The sequence below is a fragment of the Capricornis sumatraensis genome, chromosome 3 (assembly GCF_032405125.1).
Source record: "Capricornis sumatraensis isolate serow.1 chromosome 3, serow.2, whole genome shotgun sequence".
Lineage (NCBI taxonomy): Eukaryota > Metazoa > Chordata > Mammalia > Artiodactyla > Bovidae > Capricornis > Capricornis sumatraensis.
This window is the reverse complement of record NC_091071.1, coordinates 97,178,491-97,197,457: the sequence shown is the minus strand read 5'-3', so window position 1 is coordinate 97,197,457 and position 18,967 is coordinate 97,178,491.

The following is an 18,967-nucleotide window of genomic DNA, read 5'->3' as shown; positions in this document are numbered from 1 at the left end:
CTGCTGACCAGATGGTGCATTAGCTCCAAACACTTCAATGTGTGTTTTCTACAAATAAGAGTGTCCTCCTACTGACCACAACACAACTAACAAAACCAGGGAAGGACTTTTGATACACTCCTGCCCGTTGGTCCACAGACCACATTCCAGTTTCAACTGATGCAACCATAATTTTTGTAACCAAAGGATCCACTTCAGAAGCACACACCATATTACTTATCATGTCTCTTTAGTCTCCTGGTCTGGAATATTCTTCAGTTTATGCTTGACTTTCAGTCCAGTATTGATATTTTAAAGAAGAGTTCAATTACTTTGCAGAATCACCCCCAGTTGAAGTTTGCCTGAAGTCTCCTCATGATTTGATTCAGATCACAGTATCACAGAACTGATGCAGTGTTCCTCTCAAAGCATCCAACCAGGTCATGCATGGTTTCAATAGCTGATGGTCACTGTCCGCACTTGCTAAAAGTGATGTCCTCCAGGATTTTCCACCATATACTCTCCCCCTTTTGTGGGGAGGTATTTTGAAAACATACCGAATCCTGTTCTTCATCAAATTTAAATCCTTTCATTCATTCATTTATGTTGGTATGGTCTCTTGGTCTTTTATTTTACTTAATATTGTAGATTCTACAAGTTATTATCACATTACTATTAGTACTTTTTAAAGTTTTTATTTTTTTATGTGGACCATTTTAAAAGTCTTTATTGAATTTTTTACAATATTGTTTCTGTTTTATGTTTTGTTTATTTGGCCATGAGGCATGTGGGATCTTAATTCCCCAACCAGGGACTGAACGTGCACCCCTGCGAAGTCTTAGCCACTGGACTGCCAGGGAAGTCCCTACTATCAGTATTAATACTCCAATTATGTCCAATGTGGCTACTAGGAGGCCATTTAAACTGACATTTAGGCTCTTTTGATATGTCCCCCATCATTTTTTTTAAACATATTTTTGGTTTATGGTAGAAGTTTCAGATCTTTGATTTCTTGTAGAAGTTCCAGATTTTTCTTGTAATTTTTTCCCCCTCAGTCCCAGAATCAGCCATTTCTCTAAAAATTATTTTTCTTTTTTTACTGGGAAATAGTATTTGGAAGCCAAGACTCGAGTGCTGTGTATGTTCATTGTTATTGAGGTGTTGGTGCTTCCTGGCTCTATCAGAAGATATATCTTCTGCATACTTGTGCATTTACCATGTATCTACCTTGATATTTATTTCTATCTATAGAAATTGAAAACTGTCTCTCTGTAAATTATACATATGTGGAAAACCATGAGCTCATCTTACACTTCCAGTCTCATGTTGATTCTAGTTTTATCCCTTTTCCATATATGTCATCTTACTCCTTGGAAGGAAAGTGATGACCAACCTAGATAGCATATTCAAAAGCAGAGACATTACTTTGCCAACTAAGGTCCGTCTAGTGAAGGCTATGGTTTTTCCTGTGGTCATGTATGGATGTGAGAGTTGGACTGTGAAGAAGGCTGAGCGCTGAAGAATTGATGCTTTTGAACTGTGGTGTTGGAGAAGACTCTTGAAAGTCCCTTGGACTGCAAGGAGATCCAACCAGTCCATTCTAAAGGAGATCAGTCCTGGGTGTTCCCTGGAAGGAATGATGCTAAAGCTGAAACTCCAGTACTTTGGCCACCTCATGCGAAGAGTTGACTCATTGGAAAAGACCCTGATGCTAATAGGGATTGGGGGCAGGAGGAGAAGGGGACGACAGAGGATGAGATGGCTGGATGGCATCACCGACTTGATGGACGTGAGTTTGAGTGAACGCTGGGAATTGATGATGGGCAGGGCGGCCTGGCGTGCTGCGATTCATGGGGTCACAAAGAGTCAGACACGACTGAGCGACTGAACTGAACTGAATTGAATCTTCTCTTATAATGAGAATACAAGTTTCCATACTTCCTCAGATGTTGACATATGTAATCAACCGCACTTTATGCAACCCATCTCCCATCCCTACTACGACTCCCTCCCACACACAGATGCCTCTTCTTCCTGCTTGGGCTCTGACTCCCTGTGTGGATACCTTCTCACCCTGTTCAGGCTGATTCTTCAGGCTATTTTGTCTGCCACCCTTGACTGGCTATTCCCTTCATCTTGTTTAGACCCTCATATCCTCTTACTTTGCTCTGTCTCACCTAGTGGCTTTGTTGTTGTTTGTTGTGGCTTTAGAAATAAATTATTCAGGAAGGGGAAGGAGAAGCAGTCAAGTTTTTCCATGAAATGTTTTCATTATCCTCTTTAATCGAGAGTTGTTAGCAGAAAAATAAGAAGAATCCAAGGGCCAAAAGAAAAAAGGAACTCAGAACCCAAGTGTTGACTGCAAGAACTAACATGGCAGTGTAGGAGCTGGGGTGGACTAGGGTGGTGGTTATGACTCAGAAACATAGCAGCTTTCATTTTCATACCCAGAAAGGCACAGGAAACAAGGACTTGGAAATTCTGTAGGGAGGTGGGGATAAATCCAGGATCATTTAAGGGCTTCCCCTTCCATAAAATGATAGAGAAGAAATAATCTGCACACGAGCAAAAGAGACCACAAGGAAGCAAGCTATTGAGGCCTGGGTGTTGGGGGGTAGATAGTAAGCCTTTCGAGAGAAATTGTAATCACAGACATGCACCTCATATAAGCGTCATGTCAACCACATGGCCTGAACACTCCATATTGGGATTCAGTGTATTCCAAGCAGAAGCAAACAGTAAAAATTTGGTGTGATAAAACCTCATCACAGGCCACACTTGATGCCTCCAGATGAAGCCTATCAAAAATGGGCTTACCATTCAAAATTACAGCACATATAAGGCAACAATCTACCTTGAGAGACATAGGAAAGAGTAAATACAGGAGAATTAAACTCCAAGGAATTTGAGGTAATAGAACTGTAAGACAGACACTGTAAAAACATAAATTTTAAATGTTTAAAACATTCTAAAAGATGAATAAAGCATTAAAATACACGTCTGTGTCCTAATCTCCTCTTCCTAAGGACATTAGTGATTTTGACCTGGGACTCTACCTAATGACTTCATTCTAACTTAATTACACTTTAACACCTTAGCTCCATATCAGTCACATTCTCAGTTACTAGATTTTGGGACATCAATATAAGAATTTTGAGGGAGACACAATTCAGCCCATAACACTGTGATAAACTGAACCTCACTAACCTCTTTTCTCTTGGCACTTTCCTGTTTCCTCTCTGCTTTCCAGATACTTCTCTGTACTCAGTGACCTATTTCTTGCCTCAAGGACTTTGCAAAAGACTGTTACCTTCACTTAGAATACTCCCATCCCCATGTCCCCCAACTTGGTGTAGCCAAAAGCTAGGTTTCAGCTTTAATGTCATTTCCTCAGAGAAACACTTTCTGACTCTAAGATTAGATTAGTTCTCTGTGTTCTGTGTTTTCCACATCATTTTTGTATCACTTCATAATTCTAATTAAATGATTAACTGTATAATTACTGAATCTCCTTGATCCTACAGTGTGAGGCATTCTAAAATGCATCAATTTTGAAACATTTATAGGGAGAGGAAAGAAATACTATTCTATTAGCCAGCTATTGCTACAATAATGCTTCAAGAAAAACCACTCCAAAATTCAGTGATTTAAAACAATAAGCATTTATTTCTCCCTCATAGGTCTGTGAGCTATTGTGATTCACTTTTAAAAACTCAATTTCAGGACTCAGCTCTGGACTCAAACTGCAGGCTCAGTTGAATTCAGCTCTACTTCATGTATGTCCATATGCTCCCCCATTGTGTTCTGACAGCGAATGACAGACAGTCAAGCAAAGGGAACACGGAACAGTTGTTAAAACCTCAGCTTGGAGAGGCACACTCTTACCTCCACCCAATTCTGTTGGTCAGAGCAAGGCACGTGGCCAAGCCCAACACCAGTGGGTTGGGGACAGTACTCTGCCTCCTCTGGTGGGAGACGATGCCAAGTCAATGAAAAAGGACATATATATATATATATATACTGTATAACCCCCAAACAGGGAGGAATTGGGAACAATAACTCAATGTACCATATGTACCATGAACAGTATGTACACAAATTGTATTATGTTTACCTACAAAAGATTATTCGAGTATATTTATTAATACCCCCCAAATCTCCACTTTCTTCTGTATTGAGTAAAGCTTCATAGTCAGAGCCCAAAGTATCTTCTGAATTATTTTTGGTCTCCAACCATTACATCCCTTATTCGAGCCACCAGTCCTTTATACAACCAGGGCTCAGGACTTTGGCCTCTTTAACTCTTGTGTAAGTTTTAGGCATACAAAAGAAAGACCAGGGTTCTATTTGGCACTTCCAATCTGGTTAAACTCAGAATGTACCCCCCCAAACATTTCTATCATTGGAAATTCAAACCTTTTCATGACAATCCACAGGAAGTTTTGTTTGTTTGTTTTCCTGCTGCTTGTTTATTTAAAAAACTTTATTGAGGTAGCACTGGTTTATAAGTTTCATGCATGCTACCTTGTATTTTTACTTTTGTGCACACTGTGACGTGCTCACCACCAAATATTGGTTTCCATCTCACTATACAGTTGATCCCCTTTATCCAACTCACCTTCACCCAACTCTCACCCTCTGGTAACCACTACTCTGTTCTATGCAGCTACCTATTTATTTTTGTTTGACTTGTTCATTAATTTTTGTTTATTTTTTATATTCCATATATGAGTGAAATCATCTGGTATTTGTCTCTCTTTGTCTAACTTATTTCACTTAGCATAATACTCTCAAGGTCTATTCATGTTGTCACAGATGGCAAGAGTTCATCTTTTTTTTAATGACTGAGTGGTATTCCATTGTGTATATGTGTATATATATATATTTATATATATAAAATATTATAACATCTTCTTTATCCATTCTTCCGTTGATGGAGTTAGGTTGTTTCTGTACCCTGGCTGTTGTAGACAATGCCACGATGAACGCAGAAGTACCTGTGTGTTTTTTAATTAAGGGCTTCCCTGATGGCTTCGCAGTAAAGAATCCACCTGCAATGCAGGAGACACAGGCAATGCAGGTTCGATCCCTGGGTGGGGAAGCTCCTTTGGAGGAGGAAATGGTAACCTGCTCCAGTACTCTCACCTGGACAATCCCATGGGCACAGAAGCCTGGTGGGCCACAATTCAAAGGATTACAAAGAGCTGGACACAACTGAGTGGCTGAGCACACATATACATATGCTTTTGAATTGGTTTTTTTTTTTTTTTAATTCTTTGGTAAATACCCAGAAGTGAGGCAGCTGGATTATATGGTAGTTTTAATCTTAATTTTTTGAGGAATCTTTATACTGTTCTCCATAGTTTTCCTCTGTCCATGGGATTTTCCAGGTAAGAATACTAGAGCCGTTTCCGTTTCCTCCTCTAGGGGATCTTCCTGAGCCAGGGACCAAACCCATGTCTCTTGTGTCTCCTGCATTGGCAGGCAGATTTTTTACCACTGTGCCACCTGGGAAACTCTTTTCTGCACAGCCAACAATGTTCATTGCAAAGCTACTTGGAGTGTAAACCTCTGAACAACTTTTTGAAAAGACAATTCGGTACCTTAAATTGTCTTAAATTTAGTAAGAATTCAATCCTGAACGTAAATAGCTGAGAGGACATTTGATAACAAGAAATGCACTGTCACCTGGAGAAGCAGTGTCACTCTGCTCAGTAGCTGGGAAGTTTCTTGTACCACGGATTGAAAGAGTTATCCTTGAAAGAGTTATCCCTCTGTAACATGGGAGCAGTCATCTGAAATGACGTCTTGCTCGGTTCTCCTCCACCCCCCAGAAGGTCAGAAAGTGACTCAGGTAGGGTGGAAAGTGACATTTTTACCAGGATCTGACTTGGATGCTAGATATGATTGATTCTTTCTTCTCAGGCTGTAACAATCCTGTGAAATACTATGAGTCGTTTTTCCCACCACACAGAGATAGCCTTTTACAGAGAAAACAATCCGGAGGAGGACCTTAAGACAGAAAGAATGAGAAAGAGAGAGACACACACAGACTGAGCCAGATCCCAGAGAATGGCGCCTGAGCAAGGGGCTCTCATAATGCCCAAGATCATCTCCTAAAAGTTTTCCACACAGAAGCCAAATTTTATGTCTCATTAATGTGAGCTGATTTCCGTCGCATGTAATCAAATAGAACGCTAGATATTACAAAACAATAACCCACATGAGCAACACCATGGTTACAAACATACATGATAGTGCAGCAACCACAAATAATTTCAGAATAACTCAAGCTCTTCATTTGTTTTTTTTTTTAACATAATGAAGGAAACAGAGAACCTTAAAAATCCCCCTTTGCCTCCCCCATCCAGCGATTCACACGCGGCAGCTGCTTCTGCTCCTTCTCCTTTACATCTGTCTTCAAATTCCAGTCTCAAGTCAAGATAACCTCCTCCCCCAAAGTTAACCTTCTGAACTTCTGTTCTCTCTTCCTTTCCTCCCTCTTCTCATGCCTAAAGCTCAGAAGAACTTGTCTGTCAAAGCAGGACTCTCCGAGTTGAACTCGCCTCAGAGCACAAGAAAGCCTGTTAGCAAATGAGGGAAAATTGGGAATGTCCATGTGTGCCTCATTTCTGTCCCATTGCTCCCCTTTAAAAGTGTAATAAAATGAAAAAAATACATGCATTTATTTTTAAGGTTACATAAATGTGGTTTAACATTTGCTTTTCCTTGCTAAAGCAATTCCTTCCACATACATATTAAATACCTCATAGCACATTAAAAAAAAAAGAAATTAATGACTAGATGAATTACTGAATGAATAAGAAAGGAATGTATGAATACATGTAAAAATATGACATTAGGGATTGGGGGAAATTGTTACTAAGAAATTAAAGTCACAGTCAGTAAATGCTTGACACCTAGAAGGCTAAAAAATACATTTCTAAAACCCAACTCATTCTTTCACACACATAAAAACAGAACAAAAAAGAAAAAATGAATTTTGAAAGTAGAAGCAAGTCGTGTGTATGTGTGTGTTTGTGTGTGTGTATATGTATAGAAAGTTATCTACAATTTAAATAATCCCAGTGGTAGCTGTAACCAAGTGTATTAATTAGAATTCTTTGCAAGGCACAGCAGAGAAGGCAGTGGCAACCCACTTCAGTACTCTTGCCTGGAAAATCCCATGGACAGAGGAGCCTGGTAGGCTGCAGTCCATGGCCTTGCTAAGAGTCGGACACGACTTCACTTTCACTTTCATGCATTAGAGAAGGAAATGGCAACCCACTGTAGTACTCTTGCCTGGAGAATCCCAGGGACAGGGGAGCCTGGTGGGCTGCGTCTATGGGGTCACACAGAGTCGGACACGACTGAAGCGACTTAGCAGCAGCAGCAGCAGCAAGCCACAGAGAACAAATCTGAATAAATAAGACATAAATGTATTTATTGGGAGAAGTATTTTTTACCCACCCAACCTCCATCTCCTTCCTCTTATCTTTGTAAAATATGCCCTAGTTTTGTTTGTGTGTCTATTTATCCTTTGCTCATTATGGCTCAGGGTTAGATCCTAACTGAACAGAAGTCATTTCCATCCCTGAAACCAGTTTATGCATATAAGACACTGTGAGATGTGTGGGGAATTTTTCTAATGGGTTTCTGAGAAAAGCTTTCCTTAATTGCAGAAAGGGACCCAGGTAAGAAAAAAAATCCCTTCTCCCGTGTCTGGAAAGAGGGATGTGGTAATGATGTGATGACTAGATTTCTGTAGCTTTCTTGTGACCATAAGAGGGACAGCCAATGAGAAGCTTACCTATCAAGATGAAAGAGTGGGATGATAAAAGACACTCTACATCCACAATTCTTGCTCCCAAAATGGTAATTTTCTCAGAGCAACTGACTTGAGCCAGGTTTTTCTATTTTTCTGCAATTGACAGAATCCCAGGGATACAGAATCATATTAAAGGGAGGCTGGACATTGGCTTGGGATTGGTTGGAGCCCCAGAAGCTATGGAGGTTAGGAAGCAGAACCCAACAAGAGCTACATTTTGGTGAAAATAGCCAGGTTGGGTTTGTACTAGGTCAGATGGACTAGAATTCCAGCATTGTCTTTTTGTTCCTCTATTCAAGACAACATCCAATGCCCACACCTGATTATATTCAGTAAGAAAGAATTAACTCCTCAAACAGGATTTTAGATTCTAAGAGGTTAGGTAGGTGTTGAGCAGCCAAAAATGTCAAGTGTCTACAACATCAACAAATTAAAACTTCTTGTATTATGGGTTTTCTTATTTTTTTTAGTATTCATTCTCAGAGGCTTCCACTTCTCCTCACCATTTTCTGTCCTTGTTTCCTGCCTCCATATCCTTCTACACATCTTTATTTTAAATCATACCTTCTGCACTGTCACTCTGTCTGCCTTGTCTATGCCTTCGTTCCCCAAATGCGGAAATAAATCAAGTCAGATCTGTGTCTCAGAATTTCAGTGGAGTTTTGAAGTTACAGATGGAGATTACATTGAAGTATAAGCTGAGAACCGAGTGTAATATACCCCTCTACTAAAAAAAATAAAATTAATAATCAACTATATCCCATCATGAGGAATTTGTTGCTGGATATGTTATCTTTAGGTTCTAGTGTATGCCTATCCTAAGACTATATTCTTTTCCTCTCTACCTTTTTTTTTTTTCAATTTCCCCAAATTTCCTCTAATTTCATAGACAGAATATGTCTCCATCTTGTACTCAAAATCAAGCTTGTAGTCTATATATGCATATCCAAGAGTTCATTAAGCAGCTTTTCAATGGTTTATCTACCTCAGATTTGTACCCTTTAAAACACAAAGCACTGGGATGGCTTTGGAATTAGCTTTTCATTTATAGAATGCAAATTTTAGAAAGTGTTTCTCTCCTTACTAATCTCTGTAAGCAGAAAGGGAGTAATTTAAAGATTTCTCCTCAATTGCACAGAAAAACCTGCAGAGGAGCTGGTTTTGTTTTTTATCCTTTTCTTTTTCTTCTTCCCCATCCTTCTTTGACTTCTCCTCCTTTTCTGTCTTCTCTCCACCCAATACGAGTACTATCCTTTTAACTTAGTTGTATGCCCACAATTTAAATGAAGAACAAAGTATGAAATCCAGCCTAAAGGAAAAAGGGGAAATGGCACCTTGTCATGTGACCACTAGTCACAACTCTGCAATGTACTAGCAGTATGATTTTGAGATGCTTCTTCTGAAGTTTGGAACTAAAGCTATGGTTTACCTATATCATAAGGATATTAGCAAGACTAAATGAGATGATGGATGAAAAAGTGTATCCTCAACTATCAAGAACTACCCAAATGTAACAGAATGAATACCAGATGGTGGATCCTATCACAGAAGGCCCATGAGAACAAAGCTGCTGACTACGTGTGAGAGAAGGACTTCCTAGGTGGTGCTAGCAGTAAAGAACCTGCCTGCCAATTCAGGAGACAAAGAGACTCAGATTTGACCCCTGGGGTCTGGAAAATCCCCTGGAGAAGGGCATGGCAACCCGCTCCAGTATTCTTGCCTGGAGAATCCCATGGACAGAGGAGCCTGCTGGGCTACGAGTCCATTGAGTCGCACAGAGGTGGAGACCACTGAAGCGACTTAGCACACAACACACACGTGATAAAAGGCAGGAGCTCAATCAAAGAGCAAAGAACCCCAGGACTGAGACTTTGGGGTGCCAAGATCAGAGTGAGGCCAAAAACAAGATTTGACTCGAGATGAAGAGCTACTGGAATCCTTTTATTTCTTTTGCACAAACAGATTTGATCTCTGAGGTTGCTTCAGGTCCAAACTTAAAAGAAATCTTACTCTGCTCTTTCTTCTTTAAGGTTGAAGGAGCAAAGAGTTAATTACCTTGTTATATTCATCTCTCTTCCAAACTTTCCACATAGGCTTTTTTCTTAATTAGCCATCATATGAAACTAGAAGAATATTTATTATTTATTGTGTGTATTAAATTTTATGTCTTCTCTTCTTAATTTCTAAAATGGGTGAATTTACTACTTTTCATATTTTTCTCCTAAAAAAGCAATGTTTTTGGTTGTTGTTATTGTTGTTTTTATTGTTTGCTTAGTTGTAGTCCTCATCTGACTTTTCTTTGGGTCAGTAATTCTTCATAAGAACAAAATTCTTTTCTTCATAAATGAGAAAAAGCTTCTGGTGTATTTTAGATTAATTAGAAGACGCAAATAGTTTCCCATATGTTTTTCTTATTCTTAATGTTTTTCTTTTTATCATTTACCCAATTTATATATATGTCCACCTATAAATGTCCACTGAGTATTGGTTAAGTTACATGGCTTAAATTCAAGGCTCTGTAGTAACTTATTAAAGTATTTTTTATAAAGTGACTTTGGTCATCAAGATAATATTACTATACAAAGACTCATGTGCATATGCGGTTCATTGCCATGGTACTAAGTCAGCTCTAAAGGGAACATGAAATGCACACCTACATGCCAACTTCAGAATCAATTTTATATCTGCTGCAATTCATTAGACTTAGGGATTCCAAATGGTTTATACACTTGAAGACTTGCTTAACTGGCTAAGAATATGACTGCTAGCCAAGGTACTCAGGAGTAAAGTATGTCTCAATAACTCCTCCATTTAAAATCTTCTTTATTTTTACCCCTACAGTAGGTAACATATAATAATACGGTAACATATAATAATACATTATACATAGTCTTGTTTATTTTGTGTATGTATGACTTAATTCTAGATTGTAAATGCTTTGAAAGCTTCTTCTTCACCTCTTTGTGTGGATATGGATGTTTAATGTAAGTTTCTCTTCAGAATGTTATGCTCGAAGGAATTTCCTGGTGGTTCAGTGATTAGGACTGTGTGCTCTCATTACCAAGCGCTGGGGTTCAGTTCCTGGTCTGGGAACTAAGATCCCACAAGCTGAGTGGCACAGCCAAAAAAGAGTTAGGCATGAATGGAAAAACTGGTCCATAAGTATCAATCAAGATTCACTTAAGAGTTTCCCTTAGCCGTTTAATATCTCAGTGAATGATGATGATTTTAATGAGTGTGTCTTATGTTGGTCAGAGCAATTTTGAAAGCTGTTTGATACGTTTCTTTTATCCCAGTTACAGTTTTTGCTTCTCTCATCTCTCTTCCTCTCCACTTTCTTCAGTTTCTTTCCTCTGTATCCCTCACATTTCATATTGTTTTTATATTCTTTTGTACTCTTTCCACACTTAAGCAATTATTTAGGGAAAAAAGAGTCTGGCATTTTCCTATTGTAACTCAAAGGAAACCAAGCTTGAGCATATCTTTATGACAGAAAGACCCAGTAGGTTCATTTTTGGGGTGGAAAATCTGACCAGAAAGGAAAAAAATCCCAGATTAAAAAAAAGTAACAATTAGATTTTTAAAAATGTACATATAGTGCAGTTTTACTCAGAAAAATGACTCAATGTTCTTAATTATGTGTAAGTAAATAATGTAGATTGACAGAATGTTAGATGAAGCTGCTAAAACTAAAATGCTTAAGAAAACAGATATTGCTAAATGGAAAAGGAGGCACTGTACACAGCACCCGTTGAAAACTCAGCTAAGCACTGATAAGACCCCTAGGTAATTGGGAGAGTGTTTTCATATTTCTGCATGTGTTTGTCTATAAAAGCATTTCAAGGTGTAGCTTTCTATTGATTCAACCTTGCTAAAAAAATTAATCAAGGAACCATCATTTGCTAATCACTGTTTTTTAATCACATTTTCCAAATCTTTTTCAGGAAATGTGTGTTTTTAGTTCCTCCTTGAGAAAGCTACTCCCTGACATGAGACTGACCCTACAGCCACCTCTGGACTTCAACACCATGTCTGCCCTGAAAAGAAGCCTCAGTTGCTGAATTTTTCCAGTTTGCAAAGAAAGGAACTCTGTACTAAACTTGAGTTTCTAACTTAAAAATAAAACCCTAAACCTGCCCATCTACTGCAAATAAATGTACTCTCTTTGTTTCATGGTATGCAATTAGATGCATTTGAAATAAAAGGTAAGTTAAATCAGAAATCTTGGAGACAAGCATGTACTATTTTAAAACAAGGAATGTCAAATGTTGTTTTTCAACGCAGTACCAAGGGGTATTTCACAGGTAATGTCTCAGGGCTGATGCTAGCTAATTATTAGCTACCGTACCCTGCCTCCCATTCTAAGTGAATATCTCCTGGCAGAAAGACACAGCTAGGAGTGTTTTGTTTCATTTGTCCTTGGAGTTTTTATCAGCATCAAGAAGGTGGACTGAGCCAAAGTTAGAAAAATTCTGGAGCTAAGCAAAAAGCGACACGTTTAACAGCCCCCATTAATTGGGGCTGTTACATGATTAATTTGAGAAAAACAGAAGAGACCGATTTCTTTACAACTCACAGTTGGATGCAATGCACTAAAAGTAATCCTGTAAATTACATTTTAAATCTTCAACATATTCCAAGCAGATAAAATAGTGGCATGATTGACCAAACTCCTTTAAAAAGTACACATATTACGATGCATCATAGTTATAAACAGATGGTATTTGGCCTCCTTCCTATTCTCAACATTTGGAATTTCTAAACTATGTGAATTAAACAATAATATTTTATAAACATACAAGGGATTTTGCTCACTGCTTTGTTAACATAGAAATTATACAATGCTGACATTTATTTAAATTTTAAAAAGTAAACAACAGTGTGCATTGAAATAAAGCAAACTAAAATCAACATAGAGAAGTATGTTCTGTGTGCATATTACCTACAATGGCACTGGCCTTTTTAAGGGAAGACATAATGGGTTGAAGAACAAATGGTGGCTTAGATGGGACTAATACTTTGTACTCCAAAGGTTCATTTAACACCTCTCTGTAAACAAGGGATATTTATACCATAATTGGCTATTTGACCATCACTGTTCATTTACAATGTAACCTGCTATTATGGAGTTAAAAGAAGTTCCCCTTCATTGGCTCATCAGTTCTCACAGTAGTCAAAGTGTACTCAGTTTTAAAAGCACTTCCACAAACAGGGATCATTCTGACACTTGGGATCATTCTGACACTTGTACTCTGAATGAGAAACATTATCATTATATCAATAAGTAGGTATTTTTTCCTTTGAAGGATATTATTGCCAGAAAGAAAAGGAAATGTATCCGATCTCAGTGTCATTTCCTGAGATTCCTTTCGAAAATTACAACTTTAACCCTTTGGCCACATTTTGGAAAGGAGATCCATCTGGTGAGTTATGTACAAAATAGAAGGCACTCGGTTTTCAAACATTCTTCTCAGATGTGCAAAGTTGTGTCATGATGAATAAATAATGAATCAGATATTTCAATCCATTTTATGATTTTTGAAAGCCCTGATTATCACTGTTTACAGACACCATTGTCTCTATGCACTTCCCAAATGTTCTTGCTCTGCCTTTCAAGGATGAGCTTGGGTTGGCCACCCTCCCCTACCTCGGTTTACTCCTAGACTGCTCTTTCTCACATTTTAAACATTTTAAATCAGCCAGCCTCTATCTTCAAGTCTATAATTTGAGGAATATTTCAAACCAATGGGGTAAAATCTTGAGCTATGGATGCCAGTGATGGTCACCAACACTCCAGCTAAGGTTTCTTATCTTTGGTCACTGCAGTGCACCACTTTGGTCTACAATCTCTATTGGTGGGAAAGAAAGAGGAAAGTATACTACAGCCCGCTGCTGCTAAGTCCCTTCAGTCGTGTCCGACTCTGTGGAACCCCAGAGACGGCAGCCCACCAGGCTCCCCCGTCCCTGGGATTCTCCAGGCAAGAACACTGGAGTGGGTTGCCATTGCCTTCTCCAATGCATGAAAGTGAAAGTGAAGTCGCTCAGTCGTGTCGGACTCTTAGCGACCCCATGGACTGCAGCCTACCAGGCTCCTCCGTCCGTGGGGTTATCCAGGCAAGAGTACTGGAGTGGGGTGCCATTGCCTTCTCCGATGCTACAGCCTAGATGGTCAGAAAAGCAAACGGCCTGCTGAAACCACAAACAAGGCGCATTTTTCTCTGACACACACAGTCTTAAATGTGTGCACACAAATAAATACCTAATGACAAATAGTGATACTAGAGGGGATGAGGTCCTTTTAAAAACAAAGACGCCTCCAAATGACATTTAACGTTTTCCCAAGTTTTTTGGAAATCAACGCGATGCTTCTAAATATTCTTCTACCTGCTGCTGCTGCTGGTAAGTCGCTTCAGTCGTGTCCGACTCTGTGCGACCCCATAGACCGCAACCCACCAGGCTCCCCCGTCCCTGGGATTGTCCAGGCAAGAACACTGGAGTGGGTTGCCATTCTTCTACCTAACACTGCTTAACCCCTCCCCCGCCCCGCCGCTTTCTTTGCTCCACCTAAATAACCAGTTGGTGGTCAGGAGGAGAAAGTTTGCAATCCAGAACACAGGTATGAAGTGTAAAGGAAAGCAACCTTAGGGCTGGCAGTGGGATTAAAATCACAAGTCTGAATATGTAAGAGAGTTGAAGAAGAGTGTTTTAACATTAATAGCCAGAATCTTTGCCTGGAGAGTTGCAGTGCCCACCCCTACTCCCTTCTCTGTTTTTGCTTAAGTTAAAATTTTTTAAAAGGACAGAGGGAGATAAATCATTCTCTTTGCTTTCGCTTCATCTTCATTGGATTCTCTCCCTGAGGTTTGAGACTGGCCGACTCAAGGCACCAGGTTCCCAAGAGATCTGCCGGTCAGGGCTGCGCCGCCTTCCCGGTGGTGCGGAAGAGGAACGGTCACCCCGACACGAAGCAGCAGGGCAGACCTGGGCCACCCGCCGCGTGTGCGTGTGTCAGCATGTGACTGTCGGTGCGCGCGTGCCAGGGAGCGTGCCCGCGTGTGTGCGTGACAGTGTGCGCGACAGTGTGCGCGTGTCGGGCTGTGCGCGCGTCGGTGTGCGCGTGCCGGCGCGGCTCTGCCCCGGAGTCCGCGCAAGAGTGAGCGGGAGCGCGGCGGTCGCTCGGGGCTCGCTCCGTCCGGTCGCCTGGGACGCCTCCAGCGGCTTCGGGGCTCCTCTGGCTCTCGGTGCTGGGCTCAAGCGCTGCCGAGGAGACTCGGTGAGGACTCTGCGCCCTCGACGTCCTCTGTGCCCCGTTTGCTCGCGCCCGGAGAGGTGTCGAACTACCTCCACACGCTTTGGACGGGACCCAACGGGGCATGGAGGGCGAGCGCCGCCGCGAACCGGAGCTCGGGCACATCGGCCTGGGGGAGAAGGTGCGCGGCGAGAGCCCGGAGGCCCCGGACCCTCCCAGCCCTTCTCGGTTTCGGAGGCTCCGGCACGCTGTCCTCCCGACGCTGGGCGCAGGCTCGTCGGAGGCTTGGGGCTGGCGCCCGGGCGCGCGCGTGTGGGCAGGCCAGCGCTGCGTGAGGCCGAGGCCCGCACGCCCCGCCGCCACCCCTCCGCCCACGGCCCAGTGGGGCCACGCCAGCCCCTACCCTGCGGCGCAGGGCTAGACCTGTGCGAGGACGGAAGATCTGAGAGGAGGGGAGGGAAGGAGCAAAGAAGTAGCCGGCCCCAGACAAGGAATCCTTAATTACAGATTAAAAGGCAAGCAAAACCGTACACATTTTCCATGTGTCAGCTGACTGCCACGACAAAAGGAAATACAGAATGCTGGGTGGGGTCGGGGTGAGGGGGCGGGGATGCCTCTTCTCGTCGCCCTCGCCCCACACCTCTTTTATTAACAGGGCAAATGTAAAATAACATTAGGTAGTGGATGACTCTGGGTAGGTGGTGCCTGGGGCCGGATCGCAGCTGCTCACTCCTCGTGTAGGAGGACCGTTTGCTGATGCACCCAGAGGTCCTGAGACCCTCTATATATTAAAAAAAGACTAGAAATACTCCGTTGGAGTACATTTGGTTTCCTAAAAACGTTTTAAAACACATTTTTAAGTTTTAATATTTGACACTTAAAGTACTGCTTATTCATTATCTTCAGCGAACTAACAGGCACGCATACACGTGCACGTTTTGTTTCTCAATTTTATAGATTGCGGTCCCCCCCACCCCCTTCCCTTGCCTGGTATCACAGGATTAGAAATCCAAGGGCAAAGTTGAGCCCATAGAAAGCCAGGGAACATAGCTGCAAGCACCAGAGAGCACAAGGTTCTCGATGGTTCTGGACTCTGGAGGAAAAAGGAGAGATGTATGCGTTGATACCTTTTCTCTTATTAATTGTGATCGCAAAACAATCTCTACCATGTTTCCTGGGATTTAAGATGCCACTTCAACTCCGTGGCGTCCTAAATCCTTCACTTAGGGTAGGGTGGTGTTCAGAAGCCAAATCCCACTCTGTGACCATCACACATCTCTAGTTCTGGGCCCTCGATTTTTAACACTGAAACTAAAGGGATGACCTTTGAGGATCACCTCGAGCCACCAGGCATTGCACTTTTCCGTATTTTATTCCTCTTGTTGCTGAGTCAGCTTGGGAAATAAAGGTATTTGGGTCTGTTTATTAGTAATCTGTTTACTGAGAAAAACGATGCAGCAGGTTGGAGGCAGTAAGACCACCTTGCTTAGTCATTTTACCAGCCTTCCTCTTTGTAGGTATTCTCCTGTCTTTTATTTGTAATTTTTCCACCAGTGCCATTTTCCTTACAGTATTAAAAAAAAAAAATTCAAAGTGCTTTTTCATGTGATTCCAGTTAAATGATTTGCCCACACCCCAAATAATGCTATTTGCATTCAAGATTAATAGCTGCATATCAGTAATTCTTAAATACCTCCCGATCCATATTTTCGCTTTAAATGATTCCAACGTTATTGGCCAGACAAATGCCTGAACCAGTAAGTTCGTGGACTGGTTGCCAGCCAAATGACAGAACCATTCCACTCAGGGAATGCGATTAAATTTCTGCTCTCCTCGCTTCCACTGTAGAAGGTAGAGAGCCTTCCTTCCTTATTTGCCACTTTTCCCAGAAGTGGTAGTAGATGAGCAGATTAATAAATTGCTGTAAATCACACTCGGTTCCAAGCCTCCCCCATCCTTTTGATACATATTTAGGAAAATCTTTAAAATCTCCTCTGAAGCATCCAGTCTTGATTTAGCCACATGCACTCCACATTTTGACTTTCTCTTTCAGTAAAATAAAAAAGGTGAAAGAGCAAATTAGGAGTTTTTCTTTCCTTATAGTTTCCCTGTGTTTGAGAGGATCACCCTGCTGTCGTCGTTTTAGGCCAGTTTTGTTAGCTCGTATTTTTACCACCCACCAAAGAATAGCACAGGATCAAGTTTATATTAATAAATGATGTTCATGACTAGGTTTCTAAATGCCAGAGTGATGATTTATTATTTTTAATGGGTGGAGAAAGGAGAGCAGCAATAAAACCAGCCCCTAAGTCATTCAAAATCCTTGCCTTCACACATCTATGTGGGGTTTTTTTTTTTTTTTCCTTTTAAATTTTGTCTAAATTTCCTGTAAGTTCTACTATTATGGACTATTTTTTTTTTCCATTTACCTGTGTCCATAGCTTCAAACACCATGTTTATCACAGTCAAATTTATGAAAAGCATTATGTTCCCCTTTTCTACTTTCTAAGTGTTTATAAAAGTCTCTATTTATCCCCATCCCACTAAGAATTTCACAATAAAATCCTGTACCAAATTAAAATCTGCATCTTCAGACACCCCAGGAAGAAGGCATTAATCCACTTAGTCAAATATCCAGACCTCCCCTCTCCACTGCAGCTCTTCTTAATGTAACATTTAGTAATTGCAGCTGGCTCCTTATCCTCGCCTCCCTCCCTTTCATTCTGAATCATATTGGCCTTGTTTAACCTTCATTTCCTTTCCTACCCCCCACATTTGTCCACGTACTTTTTCTTTGACCATGTTTGTCTCTTTCTTTTTGCCTGGATTGAAGGCAATAAATAGAGCTTTCTAAGACCTTAATACTTTCTGTTAAAATCCCATTCTTCCTCCCTATTCCACTATTAATGCTTTGTACAATTTTTATGCATCCTTCAGTTGTGAAGTTACTGCTCTATATTTTTCTGATTGATCATTAAGTTATGCTGGCTTTTGAGAACTGCCTCCATAATCCTGAAGCAAAGGCTTTTTACTTGGCATGCTCTTTGCCTTTGGAATGCCTTTCCTGGCAAGGACAGGCATTTTGGTTTGACTATGATTCTTAAGTTACAATTCAAGTCTAATTTGTTCAGTTAGGTTTCTACTCGAAGGAGCTCTGTTTCTCACTGTTAAGTGCTCCATGAGGCTGCTTAGTTAAAGTGTGTGCTGTAAGCTCAAGATGTAATACACTTATATTGTACTTGATTATCAGTTTTCAAAGACAGCTGCATGCTTTGATATCTGTGTAAGGAAATATCAGAAGATAATATACCATTGGTATTTATTACTCTATAATTAAGGATGTGTCAGTGTTTCCCTTTAAAAAATACTATTTTCAGAAATTCATATCTCAGGCATAAATTTCCCTATGAATTACAGTCTAATACTGTATTAGAAGTATCTTCTTTTAAAATTATTCCTCCTCTTCCTTTTCTTTCTGGGGAAGTAAGTTTCAGGATGTAATTTCTGGGTTATCTATTGGGGATGAGACGAAGCGGGCCCTTGCTGCACAATTAAAGGTGCTTCTGCACTGATGCCACCTGCCGCCTTTTGGATAAAGGGCCAGCCTGTCTGTTTGATAGGTGGCATCTACTTGGATGATGTGAAAGGCAAAAAGACTCAGCTGTTCAGAGACATCACAGGTACCAGAAGTCAGAGAGTTTAGGACCAGAAGTCAATTTTTTTGCATTCCTCTCCTTATGGTTGCTTGGACTACAAGTATAGCCAGGCCAGGCAGGAGGAACATGAAATAAATCTATAGCCAAGTACTAGCAACTTGTCTGTGTTTTTTTTCTGATAGTAAGAGGAGGCGGGAAGGAGGAAAAGATGGACAGATAGATATATTCCCTTTCACCTCCTTTAAGGGATGGTCT